The sequence below is a fragment of the Megalopta genalis genome, chromosome 10 (genome assembly GCF_051020955.1).
Source record: "Megalopta genalis isolate 19385.01 chromosome 10, iyMegGena1_principal, whole genome shotgun sequence".
Classification (NCBI taxonomy): domain Eukaryota; kingdom Metazoa; phylum Arthropoda; class Insecta; order Hymenoptera; family Halictidae; genus Megalopta; species Megalopta genalis.
Genome location: NC_135022.1, coordinates 2141115 through 2155385, shown reverse-complemented (window position 1 = coordinate 2155385; position 14271 = coordinate 2141115). Strand labels below are relative to the sequence as shown.

The following is a 14271-nucleotide window of genomic DNA, read 5'->3' as shown; positions in this document are numbered from 1 at the left end:
TATAATATTTCTGATGAATTAATTACAAATAATATAATATAACAGAACTGTGAACATTCATGTTTATGCAAAAGCTGTAATAAAAATATATAATAACTAACTTTTTCTGTAATAAAAAACTTAAAAATTTAAAGACTGAATTTAACTTTACTACTTTTTTTCAGTTGCCAAATTGATTAACTCCACCAGTCACATAAAAGCTGTAACATTACTGACGATTATTTTTTGGCTATTCTTTCTTATTAATTTTATACAGCGTCAGATGAAAGCTATATCTGTATTTATGCATTCTACATTATATGTGTGAATCTATATTATAACAGGAATTTTAGAAAACAATGTACATCGTTTCATCGCGTTTCTCAACTTCTTCTTTTATGGAGTTAAGCGATGTGTGCACTGAACGGCTCATTTACTGAGCCTTTTCTAGTTATCATCTGCGCACTCATCTAATTACTATATGTCAATCTCTGTGCACTGATCTAATCACTATAAAGAGTGCTAGGTAAATACTAAAGTTCGAAAATTATATGAGCTTTGGGTATCATAATTTATTACACATGTTCAGTACAATCACGTATAGCGTATACACATTTCACGGACAAAAAAAGTAATCTTAAATGTAACACGTAGTTTGCTATAAGAGGGCTCAGTCTAGACTGTTTTTCTGCAATTTGGTAGAGTTTTTTGAATATAATAATTTATTTTTTTGTTTTGTGGAAAGCATGATTTTTGTATTTTTTTTATCTTTATTTGCAAAGTGATTAGTAAGTCTTTTAACAAAATCAGGAAAGAAGGAAATTCTGCGGCTGGAAGAAAAAACACTGAATGTCACATGTTTTCACTTTCGAGATGTTTGTCCTTTAAAGTTCTGGCCACCAATTCCTTTCTTGGTTTTCCATTTATTGAGCTTATCGTATTTGCACAAAATGAAATTTCTTGAAATTGTAACATGTTGCGGTATTCTCTACAGTCACTGAATTATGCCGCGAGATCTAGGACGCTCGGAGCGTGGGCTGAGTCGAATGGTGCCGGCCCTGAGCAACGGCGAGTGCGCGTAGGGTTTGTGCGTCGTGCCGAGCCGTGAGTCTGGGGAGTGGGGAATGCCTCGTTTCTGGCTGAGGAAGCGATCTGCCGAGAACGAGGATCACTGTCGCGTAGACCGTAGCGTTGGGTGTTTGGAAGAAATAAGTGTAACTGTGACAATTCGAGCCGAGATTAATTCATACGAAATAAAGGAAGATAGCCGCTAAAAACCATAGGGCAGCAGGCGAAATAATAAAGGACAGTGCTGGCAACAACTGGCAGCGACCGTTCCAAAGATATGTCAAGACTAGTGACCGGCCAGAAGCCGCATTCGTAACTGGGAATTTCTGATCGGTTTTTCGGTAAGTCTCATTATCAGTACGAATTTCTTCATTTACATTTCAATGGCTCGGACACCTTCTCTCGGATGGGCTAATTATTCGCCAGTGCGAATTATTACACGCCACGTGCGTTACGCATATGGCGTCTCGAGAAAGCTTGCGAAACTGGAAGCACGTGTCTTCCACGTGGGCAATCGGTTCTTGCGGATATATAGCGTCGCGGCCATATTTATTTATATTAATATTCGGACAACTTTTAAAACGCCATAACTTGCTTAGAACTGGACTGAACAACTTGAATTTTGTTATTGTTTAGTATGATTAAAGAAAATAATATATGACGAAATATATATAACGATGATTTAAGAAATGCATTTCGTAGATCTCGGTAATTTATATGCATGTTGAAAATTTCAGCGGAATCGGTTGACTTTGGTATAAGCGGTAAACAATTAAAGATCGCAAAAATCGCAGTTTTGTCCTGATTTTTAATATTTCTGTCCAATAATTGTGAGAAAGTTGCTGTTTTAAAATTTGTTTAATGCTCGTAACTATGACCTTGCGTTAACTGATTTCGATGAAATTTTCGGCATGCGTGTAACTTATCGAGATCTACAATTCCTAATATATTTTCTTTGCAATATGTAAGCTTATTTTCTAACAAAATGTCGCTTTATGGGCATGTCTTGTATTTATTTCTTTATTTCTAGATATCTGAAACTGTTTCTTAAGTTGTTTAATGTAAGTATTGTATAACATACTGTATAGCGTACCTGATTATACATTCACTTCAGATTGATCCTCTATAACTTGAGATATTATTTTATTGTCGTTAAGAATATGAAATCCTTTATCATTTCCATCATTTTTAATCACATTTTCTACATCGCACTCTACGCAGTGCGAAATGCACCTTGCGACATTATACATATAACTTTGTGATTACGGTTTGTTCGCTATCTGATCTTTCATGCAAAGATGAATTACTTTCACCCACTTTTAGAGGTTGTTATTCATTTTTATTCCTGTATTTGTGTTTTCTGCATCATCTTCTTTGCATTTTAATATGTTATCTTTATAATTTTTTTATGATATATACAGTAAATCTACCAATGTTATATTTACGAGACAAGAAATTAATTGTTTCTGAAGCGTCTATTAATTTCAAATTTTTCTTCAATACAAAGCACCACTCTTTTTCTCTTTTCGTTTGATTTGTGTGAAGACGTAATGAGAATATAGTTTCTGGACGAATCACATACATACAAGTAACTGAATTAAATCGTTACTTATCTTACATTCTATGCAGGAAGACTATGCTAGAATTTCTAACTAAGAAACAAAAACAGTGTGTTGTATAATGGGTATGTCGCGTAGACTGGAGTTGGATAAGAGGAGCATCGTTCCTGACATCCAATTGTTGGTAACGGGTTACTATGTTGGATAAACACAGTCCAGATAAACGGTGTTTTACTAGTTCTTGTACTAGTTGTTCTGTCATTAGTATTTATTTAAGATTGATGTCGTTTTTAAATCTCTATTTTATACGATTTTAAGATTTGTTTATAGTATGTATTTTTTTTTGTTGCAACTTGAATGTCCGAATTATATATAATATATATTATATATTATCAAATATTTCAAGATTTAATGAAAAGTATTTGTTTAATATAATGTTTTACATGTAGTGTATAAACAAGGATTCGGACATGGACAAACTAATCTAAATTGGAATCGAAATTGCGTAGGAACCGTATTTTATTAGGCTTCCCTCAATTTATTTTCTTTATTACATCACCGCCCAATGCTTCATCCTGTAGCAAATGATAAAATGTCATGGTTAATAGTAAATCAAAGACCTATGCATATAAACTGTGAATCGTTTAATAGAGTTCGATGATGTACCTGCGCTGTTGTCTGTTTTTGAGTTGAAGTAAATTACCTCTCAGATGTTATACCAACAGAACTTTTATGATTTTCATTATTTTTATCGGTTTCTTTGCTTTTGTTACATGCTCCACTGCCATTAGCTTTATCTGTTTTTTCCGCTTCTTCTTCATCGTTACTACTACTGACAATAACTATTATCTCGTCATTATTGAAGGGTTTTACCGGTCTATTAGCAAATAATGTTTGCATCTATAAAATAGCATGCGATTATCCAATCTGTCAAATCTGATAGTATATTATCATTTTTAAATGAGTTTGTTTGCAAGTATACATATACTTCTGTCTTTTCTTTTTGTGCTTCCTCCTTTCTCTTATCACAATAATTTTTAATTTCTTTCCTGATATTTCCAATATCTGCAGTTGTTTCTGTAGTTTCCAAACATAGCACAAGTTCTTTTATTTCACGACTATATGTAAAGAATTAATTGTAACAATACAATCGAGCTTATAATGGCAAATCAATATTTTGAAATATTACATTGTATATGCTTGACCTCTGTAGGTTATTAAAAGCGTTAGTGTTATTTTTGTTAACAAATTTACCTAATGCTTTATTTAGATCATTCACTGTTAGTATTGTTCATAGGTTTTTATTTTCAACCAAACTGGTGTCCTTTTAGTTTTGCTTGTATGTGGTTTCCACGAAACCTTAATTCTCCTAGTTAAAAAACCAAACACAAATTTTACCTTCGAGCACCTTGTAGAATATCGCAATTTTTGTTTACCTCAGTATAGCTCATAATGTCAGTCGTATCCTGGAGTACTTACCGGAACTTCTTGTTTTACAGAATACAATTAATTCGTGAGAATTAGCAACTTTATCACAATATTTCTGTGCCAATCTAAAATACACATATTATTTATTTCCATTTATTACTTGTATTCGTTAATATACTAATAGAATCTTACCTGGTCGAATCGAACCGTTCTTTATCTTTCAAGTAAATTACTTTCAATCGAATATACGGCAAGACCGGTTGCTTCGGATGATTTGACAATTGTTCCGCGGTACTAGGAATCAATTCATTTTCTATGCGTCGGTCGACGATATTAAAAACTGATTCTGATAGCAATCTATCATTGTTACTTTTTATATTTGTATCATTAAGGACCAGAGTGTCAAACACAAATGGTCTAACGGTTTTTAATTTCAATTTCTTCAACTTAAACTTATTACCGTTTACGCTAAGTATGACAATGTGTTTGGCCTTTGATTCGCCTTCGCATAAAGAAATCGCAATCTGTAAGTGCGTTTCTTAAGCAGTAGTTTCTTATTTTTCATGCATCATAATTAATAAATAAATCTAAAAATATACCTGTTTGAGAAATGTAGTATTGTCTTTTAGAGTTAAACACGTGTGTGATACAACATTCCTGTTCCCCTCCCCACACGACAAAGTCAACAAAAGAGGGAAGGTGGGCTTCCGAAGTATATCCACGTTTAAGACATGGTGCACGTTTTTTATGTAAAACAAACAAATTAAAGCATTTCACCTATGAATGAAAATCATGTGCAATAAAAAAAAATGGAAAGACCTCTCAATACATATATGGATCTCATAAGTTCACCTTAAAATCGTTCAACATCCGTATTAATTTATCATCGTTCATGCAGCTTAAACCAAAAATTGCAACATGGGTATTACCCATTTTTATCATCAGTGGAGGAATGATCATTTTAGGGGTGGCTGTCCATTTTCCAAAATAATTTATGAAACCAGACACAGACAACAAGTCCATTTGGCCCATTTATTCCACAACCTATAATTTTGATTATAATTACTAATGGCTGAATCAATGTTGAAAAATCACTGTACTTAAACTATTGATATTATATTTCTTACTTGGATGGTCATTTTTCCCGTGAATGGAAAATATTAGCATGTCAATATTAAAATTTGGATCCTAAAAATTTACAGTTTTAAAAGTACAGTGTGGGAATGTTAATTCTGGCTCGCTCAAAAATTGGATGTTAATTGCTCTGATGAAAAAACAATCATTAATATTTGTCGTACTTCAAATACCATCTTATATTGATATTATCATATCTTGCTAACCTGGGACCCATACAGTATTTATTTAACAATTCCATACATTTTAATTCATCAGAAGTTGTTGGTTTCGCATCGTGAAATAAATCTCCACAATGAAATATAAGGTCTACATTTTTTTCCTTGCTACATTGAAGTATTTCTTCAAAAGTATTAATGCTCTCATCCGATGACTCTCCTGCTTGTATAAATTAATTATTTGCAGTATATATGTGCGTGTGTTGCTGTCAACGGTCATGATGCTACCACTGAGTAACCACATCAATGGCCTTGCCATTTTTTAATTACTGTAATGTCTCCAGTTACATTTCGAAATATGTATTCTTCGATGCATTCTCGGCATCGACTAGCGTTTGATGTTTCCAGGATTACAGAACCATATCCTTCACAATGACAATCTGCCTCACTTCTGTGGTTTCCTGCGATGGTATGCCAGCAGCCTTCAGGAAATAATTCTCTTTCTTCTGCTGCCACTCGAGACCAACATTTTTCACACAATTTGTATTCTTCAGCTTCAAACACGAGTTGCATTTTCCTTATACATTGGCATATTAAGAGATCCTCGTGCACCTCTGGATAATCAGCGGGATTTACTTCATCCTGAAAGTGATTCCAATTTTTAATTTGTGTCGGACGAACTATCGAAGACAAAGGAGTGTTTTAATTTATCCTGATGTTTCGCGATTAGGTGTCCGGTCGCATCTGTTTTTAAAATTGCATTATTTATATCCGACATCTACTATCTCGTATGGCCCGATGTAACATGGATCGAATTTACTTGTTTCAGGTTCTTTTTACACATGGACGTATTACTCCACCATAAGTTATGTCGGATTAGCTCACTTATCGTAATTCCCGAAGATTAATTCGTGGGGTGTGAAATTCGTAGCTTCGTGGACGGAGGTATTTATATGAAATCATGGCAAATGGTAAGTAGAGGTCCCATTCTTCATATGACTCGATGTATTGTTTTAGATGTTCTGTTAATACAATATATGGCTCCTTTTTAACGATCCATCTCGGCAACATGTAGCATTAGTTTCCCAAGAAACTAGTGTTTTCATCTATCGAAATGGATTTTGGTGTCTCACGTATTGCAATGAAATGACTCGCGGACGCGTCAGCTATTATCATGGCTTTAATATCTGATAAAGCAACTGCTAACCAATACTTTTTTAAATTGTCTCGCATAGTTAAAATGTAGCGATTTCCATTGATTGTTTTTGGAAGTAGTCCAAATGTGTCGATGGCAAGTTCGTCAAAAGGTTCCAGAGATGTGTCCGTAATAATCACGGGTTGACGGGTTTTGTTCTGATAAGTGAACGAATGAATTCTTGTGAATCTTTTCTCATTTCGGGGCAGTGATATTTTTCTTTTAACCCTTTCGGTACGGAGGACCTGGCCGCGGTTATACATTCGTGGAACGAGGAAGTTTTTCGCAAGAGTGGTTGCACTGTCCGACAGCGTAAACCGCGAAAACATGTTTTGCGGCATTCATAGAAATCTCGAGCGTGATTGACACTAAACTTTTCATTCGGACCGCGACATCGGTGACTGACGCGGAATTTAACGTGTTTGAAAAACATTTCTAAAATGTTTATACTGCTTAGTCGTAACCTAAACCAATCCTCGGCAGAAAACCGATTTCGACGGTATCTTATCTCGCGGATCAGACGGAAGGACAGACAAAACAGGCATGGCGCTTAACGTTTTAAAATCATATCTTTTTCTTTACAGTACATTAATTAAAGTAAATGGCATTGATATAAATAATATGGTCCAATATTACAAAATTAAAATAAATAACAAAATTAATAGTGTAACATAATAAATAATAAAACTAATAGTGAAATATAATCAACGACAAAACTAATAGTGTAACTTGGTGTGATAGTTTTCGAAACAAGGGGAAACGCGCAAGCCCACATTACATTGTTCGCACTGATACTTGGATTCACGTCTCACACCACCAGCCGCACATACAACACATCTTCGTTTTCGATCTTTTTTCCCCGACTGATATATCGAAGGAAAATGTCCCCCTGTGAGCCGATGATATTCATGATTCTTGTGTTATTTTTCTAATATTTCCTTAATCAACTGAAGGTGAAATTTCGCCATTGGGATTTGTTTTTTTGTGGTGTGCTTATATAGGCAGTATGCGTTTTGGGCTTTAGAACAATTTCATTTTTTCTTGACTTCTTAGGTACTTCTGCAAATTCTGCGGTTTGGATAGTGAAAAGCATATAAAATTTCTTTCTATCAAACCATTTCATTGCAAACAGATTTTCAGATGAGCGGAACACTGCCTTTCCTTTTTTCAATTTATCAGTTATTTTAAGCATCTCTTTCCGTCTTCTTTGCACAGTGCCACAAGCGTTCGTACTTTTTTCGTGGGGTAGGTTGAACAATATGGGACTGGAAAACCAGTTATCCAGATAAATACAATAGTCTTAGTTGCCAACCCAATGGCCTTTGTTTAGAAAAGGTTGCAAAAGCGACATTACAAAGTTCCCTGGCTTTCCAATATATTGATATTCGGTAGCTACAGTAGCACTAGCCCCACAATAAATGATTATATCTTGGATATAATCCGTCTTGCAGTCACAAAGTGGGAATGATTTTATACCAAACCTACTCCTTTTCGGGGGAATATATTGTTTAAACGAGAGACGGCCTTTGTAGAGGAGTAGACTTTCGTCTATACACAACCGCTGGTATGGCTGAAATGCATTGATAAAAAGATGTTCGTAGCATTTCCACTACTTCATTTATTTTGTGTAAACGATCGGCAGTGTGGCCGACTATGTCCGTAAAATGCAACATTTTCAATAATGAAAAGTAGCGATCTCTACTCATAATTTTACTGAAAATATCGCTTCGGAGAAACTTATCTTTAGACCAATTTTCATTTAAGGATAGCTTTTTGGTTCGCGTCATTAATAACGACGCAGCAATAAAACAATATAATTCATCCACTTCCATCACTTCTGAAGCGTTCAAGTGATCTCTTTTGAGCTGTTGACACCGGTAATAGTTTGTTTTTTGCACAATAAATTTAACTAAATCTTTAGAAAAAAGCAGTCTGAAGTAGTCCAAAATTCTCGACGAACGATTTAAATTGTTCCCTACTACTCCCGAATGATGTGGCGTAAAATCATGAATTTTTGGACTAAGCTTCTTTGATGTCCATTTGATGCTAGAAGGAGTATCAATTCGTACTTCAGGCTCTACTGCTTCTTCAGATACCGAGGTGCTAAGTACACGTGCTCGATTGTTCCTCCTTTTGCGAAATGCTAAATTATATTGATTTTCTTCATCAGAATCTCTTTTGGAATCAATGATTTCCTTTATCCATTGTTCTCCTTTCAAGCGTTTTACACTCATCCTGAAGGGAACTAAATGCAAATTGTAAGTTATACATTAAAAAAATTAACGATATAAGCAAACATTCCAATTTGTTTTTCGTAGCTTATCTATATATTATAAAACATATATAATTAAGGCACGCTGTTGACTGTTACTAATTATATATTATAATGGAACGATTAGAACAGCCGGGAATTTTAAACACAGAATAGTAAAGTAATGTGTACTATAGAGAGTAATCATACCCACATAACTTTCCGTTGGTGCTGTTAACGGTGCCCACATAAAGTGCCCACATAACTTTCCGTGGATGCCGCGAATAGGCGGCGGTAGTACTGAAAGGGTTAATTGATTTAAGGTTTCCGTTACACCCTCGTGACCTGCGATTAATCTACTGCGAGCTTCTTCTATTAATTTTCATCGAATTTCATCTACTGGTGTGACAATGTTATCCGTGTTCGTAGGTTGTGGCAAAACTGGGCTAATATCTGGTTCGTCTCCATCAGTTGAACTGCTGTTCTCCTGGGATTTAGATTCGTAATCAGGTATAGACTAAGTTATACTTGGTTCACTGATCTTGGCAAGTGAGATTATTGTAGATGTAATGGCGTAGATGAGGCTCCTGGGAGATTGTAGATGAGTGGAGTTTGCATCATTGTTTCTTCTAATCTTGGCTTCGCTGTTATCACAGTTTCATCTATTGAATTGCGTTTGCAAAAGATGCTTGGGTCGTCGATTTGGTTATTTCGCTATTTGGACGTTTGGCTCTCATTGAGAGTGTGGGTTGTGGATGACTTAAATGAATTTAACGCTGTCTTAAATTCCCACGTTTTCGACGTTATGTTCGACGTTTTTTTCCTGTGGCAGAATAATTATTCTTGAGCGAATTTAAAGTATGTGGAAGATAAGCTATGAAAAATATGTCAGGAATGTTCTTCGTATGTCACACTTCCAGTGAGCATTTTCTATGACTTTAATCAACTTTCTACTTGACATTATTAAAACCCCAGAATAACTATGAGAAGAAAATAAAATAAAACATTTGTCTACAAACTCCTATTAAAATTTGGACGAAACACGCCTAAGTGTTTCTCCATGTTTTTTATTATGTTGACTTATATGACTAGACATTTTCGGAATAATAGAGAATGTTACTTTTCATCTTTTGTAATACACTGGTTTATATACACTTGGCTAAACCAATTTCACACTAACCGATGATTTTCGAAAAAGGATTTCATAATTTTGGTATTTTAAATAATGTTGTACACATAATAAATCTCATAGGTGTACTTTAAAAGTAGCTGAGAAAATTCTTTTTAATGATAATATAATAATTTAAATCTCTGTAGTTTCGGGAAAATACTCTTTATATTATACTATGTTGTAATGCCACATAGTGTTTGTTTTCATTAGTTTTATTTAATCTGATGTTATTTTTAGTAATAAATATTTAGCGTTATTTATGAAACTTACATTTGTAGGATAGTAATGCATAAATGCCAGCTGAAAACGTGATCATTTTTTTATATCATTATACTCGAGGTAGGAAAGTTAATTCTTAATTCTATCAATTCGTAATGAGACTTAATTCTGTTTGTACTATGCACAGTATTGAACTATAAGAATTATACATATATCTGTTTGAACTGTTCAAACGAACACGGTAACATACAGTGTATTTGTATGTATGATAATAAGTTTGCTCGAAAAAATTTGAACGCAAATTGTTATATTAAGTTTAATGTACAATTCATAACTCCTACTATCGTATAGTTTAAAGCTAACGAGAAGACTTTTGCGACGAACATGCCCGCACTGTTTATAGTCATCTCCTCGTCAAATCTGAATAGTGCATATAGCGGCTTGAGTACGAAGCATGCATAATTAAAGTGTGGATAGTAAAGTATTATTATACTACTTTCATGCTTACTATAGCGAAGACAACCTGCAAAATTGACATCACTTTTTTCATCACTTTTTTAAATCGTGGGTTTAAACATCAATGTAGAGTATTATCAGAATCTGAATCATAATGTTTTATGTGAAATATTATATAATAGAATGAACCATCTACATCTCACAGTTGTATGTATTTACGTAACCGGAGGATGAAGTTTTGGAAATATGTAGTACCCAGGAAGGCTCATAAAGTGCAGAAATAAGTTAAATGTTCGACAATTTCCAAAATTACTAGTTTGTTATTCTTCTCAAATTTCCAAATATGTTGCAAATGTATCTTTTCGTTGGGAAGAATGAATTGGAGGAAGGATTGGAAGGATGAATTGGATAGTGGACTGTATGGTAAAAAACGCTGGTGTAATAACGCTAAATATGTTTTAACCAATAAGATTGGTACAGAGGAGGTTATAGATGATATACAATAGAATGATGAAATGTGATGATGTGTCGTGAAGGTCATGAATGATACGATTAAGCGATCAATTTATGGCTATAAAGCTGTATCGAAATTTGCAAGCGCAATCGATTGTAGCGAAGCTAGGCTGCAAGCGCAAAAGTATTACAAGCGTAATGTGAATTGCGCGCTCAAGAGCAGAGAAGAATTACAAGCGTAACTATATGTATCTACGTAACAGTAGCTGATAACTGAGATGACAAATGAAAACTAACCACGGTCGCGGTGTGAGGGCCTATTTATTTCGTTGTGAATATTGAAGACTAAGCAGAACTGAATGTTCGTTACAGTGTACGATGGCAATGCCCTAACGAACAACGTTGCATGGGAAACGACGGAAAATAAATAATGGTCGCGCTAGAATTCTTATGCATCGATCCAAGTGATACCAGTAAAGAGGAGGTAATCGACTGGCGATTTAAAATTGATCGATTTGATTTTAGACACACGAGACTATTTTCTTCAGCGTACTGGATCTGTATTGGAAACTTTATAGTTGGGTCGGGTTGTCGCTTGACAAATTTCCAATATTCGGAATCAGCAACGGAATCGCCAACATCTAATTTCACCACAAATGAAGAGTTGCATTAAATGGAACATTCAGATTGAGAATACTCCATTTTTTATTACTGCAGAGCTGTGCATTCTTGGTAGTTTGCAGGTCATTTCTTGTACTCTACGCGCCCGAAATAACTAAATGTGTTTCTGTAATGGTTATAATATAATATCTTATGTTATTCATCGAAACCAAATTATTCGAAATGCATTAATGATACTACTGCAGCTTGGTTTCAGTAGTCGAAGACAACTATGGCTGGGCTATTAATTATCTCATATCTTTCGATATTAATTATAGGTAAATATAGCCATTTTCACAAAGCATGGACACAACTATCAACCTCAATTTCCAAAGTATTTCGAAATTTGGTTCCAAAATTTCAAATATTGTGATATACATAACCAGAAATGTAACCTGCAGTGGATACATTCTCAATAAACTGGCAACAAATATTAATCACATAATGAAAAATACCAAGATTGCACGATTCCTACTAAACATTCAAGTGGAAATATAGAAAGCAGGAATTTGTTTGCTTGAAGATTTACGGCTTTAATCGTCAGCAAAAACCGATTGGATCAATATGGAGATTGAGTGATGCAGTTTTCATGCCAAGATTCACGGCAGTGTTCAGCAGATATCTCGAAGAATGGTTCTTCTGCTTGAGACTTTGTATGGCGCGATTGCGGAAGTAATCAACAAGAAAAGGAAGACTACATTGATCTGAATTTCGATGTACTTTTGGAGCAAGGATTTCAGATTTGATATACCGAACTTTCCTTGATTTGGTTAACAGTCTGAAACATTTACTTCTCGGGGTGAACAGGATCGGAAGTGATTGTGCGAAGTCGTGTATATTATCTATGAATCAAATTGTGCAGTAATGGCACTTAAAGTCATGTAGAAGCAAACTTGAAATCTGAATCGGTAATTTTTATTTACACGTCATTATTTGCTGTTGCTTTCCATTAGTTAAAAACTTGCAACCATATTTGGATAACAAGCAATACAGCTTCAGAGGATTGATTGCCTTGCTACTTATTTCTACATTCAAATCCTACTGCCACTAGAGATATTGCTTTCTTGAGTACGTTGATCAATTTACTGTCTGCTTCCGATTCTGACACGATTAAATCAAATACTCTAGATTTATAAAAATCCATGTTTATATGATCAATTTGGAACATTCATTCGATGAAATTGATAATGCAGATTTTCTAGTTGTAGCAAATTTTGCGAGGATATAACCTTGTTGTTGTCTATTAAGTAAGCTGCAAAGTTAAAAAGTAGGTATGTCGAATCTTTTCGAGCAAACTCAAGCATTTATAGTATTACAGAGTTAATGCAATTAATAAACTTATTTCTGAGGTTTTTCATAGTAGTGTTATTGGTTTAAACAGGTCTGTGATTTATATCGGACAGTATTTATCGCAGTTATTCTTGTGAAATGAAATCGCGTTGTATATTATGTGCTTGAATACGAACGCTGTGTATTTCGAACCTGCAATTTGGTACTATCACTGATTGTGAGACACTGCATTGGTTTAGGTTGAAGTATGGAAAAGACTCGGTCAGGAAAGTAATTTTTCATTCTTATTGGAGGTTTTGTAAACGTTTTTAAAAAAGACAGAAATGGTACATGTTTATTGTTTACATAACAGTGCAATAGATTTCTCGCAATATTTTGGGTTGTAACATTCCAATTTCAAAAAATCCTTCTCGCTAACATTGTTTCTATGTGAAATGAAGTTATTTGCATAATTTGGGCTTGATCGAGTTTCGGAAATGCGTTCGAGACTAGTTTCGGAATGACAATATTTTTTAAGTAATTTTGACATTTTCGAATTTTGTGAACCTCATAGATTATTTAAAACATTATATTTTATTTAGGACAGTAATTTAAATAGTTAGAATATTCAAAAATCTTATTTCTCTATAATCAAAAATAATAAATTATCTTTGATATAATTAATCAAGTTAATGCGAATGAACTCCTGGGGCGAATTTTACTTCTCTATTATATCGTATTCTATAGATGCTATTTTTATCGTTGCTATATAGGATGCTCTTTTCTACTGGTACGTTTCGAAATGTGGTTCTGATGTTTTCATGACACTCAACAACTATCTGCTACCATCACGGAAGTTGTCGAGTCGTCTCATCGGATACAGATAACGGCTTTGATTGTGGTAGGCTTCAGCGAGGTTCGTCGTGATTTGGTAGAATGACATCATCCATTGGTTCGTTGAATTCCAAGAAATTTCTGAGAATTTACCTTGTCTTGGTACTGGAATTTTAAAGTCTAATGAACATTCGTTGATACGTAATACATATGTGGCATTATTGTTAATTGTACCATTATTTGTTAATTAAATTTAGATCTTACATGTGCAATTTTCAATTTGTTAGTGTGTACTATACGTAGATTACCTCCAATTAGTATTTCTATTCGGCAAGATTTCTACAACTTTGTGTGGACCACTATATTGGCTACAAAATTTTCCTATTTTAGACTCTTTCATAAGTTAAATTAAATCTAATGGTTCATAAACTTCTTTA

At 34.2% G+C, this 14271-nt stretch overlaps 1 long non-coding RNA gene across 1 annotated transcript; it reads left to right on the top strand.

The window, feature by feature from the left end:
* Positions 1-1088: 1088 nt before the first annotated feature.
* On the top strand, positions 1089-7901 carry LOC143260150 (uncharacterized). Its single transcript, XR_013034260.1, has 2 exons — positions 1089-1388; positions 6156-7901. It is a non-coding gene; the product is annotated as an uncharacterized LOC143260150 (long non-coding RNA).
* Positions 7902-14271: the final 6370 nt, after the last annotated feature.